Source organism: Echinops telfairi, unplaced genomic scaffold (genome assembly GCF_000313985.2).
Source record: "Echinops telfairi isolate 266 unplaced genomic scaffold, ASM31398v2 ScPeMD7_7424;HRSCAF=8462, whole genome shotgun sequence".
Lineage (NCBI taxonomy): Eukaryota > Metazoa > Chordata > Mammalia > Afrosoricida > Tenrecidae > Echinops > Echinops telfairi.
The window spans coordinates 7,776,438-7,777,170 of record NW_022111324.1 but is presented as its reverse complement, the minus strand read 5'-3'; the positions used below and the strand labels follow the sequence as shown (position 1 = coordinate 7,777,170).

Sequence of the window (733 nt, the reverse complement as noted above, 5' to 3'; positions counted from 1 at the left end):
TCCTTTAAGACAGGCCAGACAGACCTCCCCCCTCCATTCTTCTCTAACCGGGGCTGACACCGACTCTCCCTTTCACGACACTCTTGCCGTGCTGGGCTTCATAATCTGTTGCAGTGGTAACAGAACTCACAGACGATACTCATGATATGGGAGTTTATTCGGAAAATTAGCAGGTTATACTTGTCCACGGTGTCACTTCTTAGCATGTCTCTTTCTGGTCCTCGGCCTTAGCCGCATAGCCCTTTGGTCTCTGTTCTGCCGGGGCAAACGGTGCCTCATTCTTCAAGCCAGCCTCCTGGCCAAATGTGCTCAGGTTTACTTATGCTGTGGGCTGGTGAGCCTGCTGCTCTGTCTTACTATCTCTGCTTCTGGCGCTCTTGCTTCTCTGCACAGGTATCTCACACCTGCTCCACTCCACAGCCCTTCTTTCTTGATCCTGGGGATCCCTTCCTGCTTCTGACAGGGCTTCCTCTTCCCGCCGTGCAATGACAAGACCAACTGGTCCCTCATAGCAATCTCATACACAGCGTGCTGCTTGCATGCTCCCACCCGGCCATTTGGCAGGTGGTACAAAAAGAAGAGCCATGCCAACTAATTTCAGGTCACCCCAGGGGCTCTGAGGAGTGGGGAGGCCGGGAGGCTGGGTGAACACTAGGTGGTTTGACTGGGCACCCAGTGCTCAGCATCTGCTGCCCTGCTTCTCCCCCAGGGAGAGGTCTTCAGTCTCCTGTCC

At 54.6% G+C, this 733-nt stretch overlaps 1 protein-coding gene across 1 annotated transcript in view; it reads left to right on the top strand.

Annotated features, from left to right (window-relative positions):
- The window catches only part of GPR161 (G protein-coupled receptor 161), a 47,614-nt gene that overhangs the window by 41,261 nt on the left and 5,620 nt on the right, over positions 1–733 (top strand). The gene's annotated exons all lie outside the window — the stretch shown is intronic.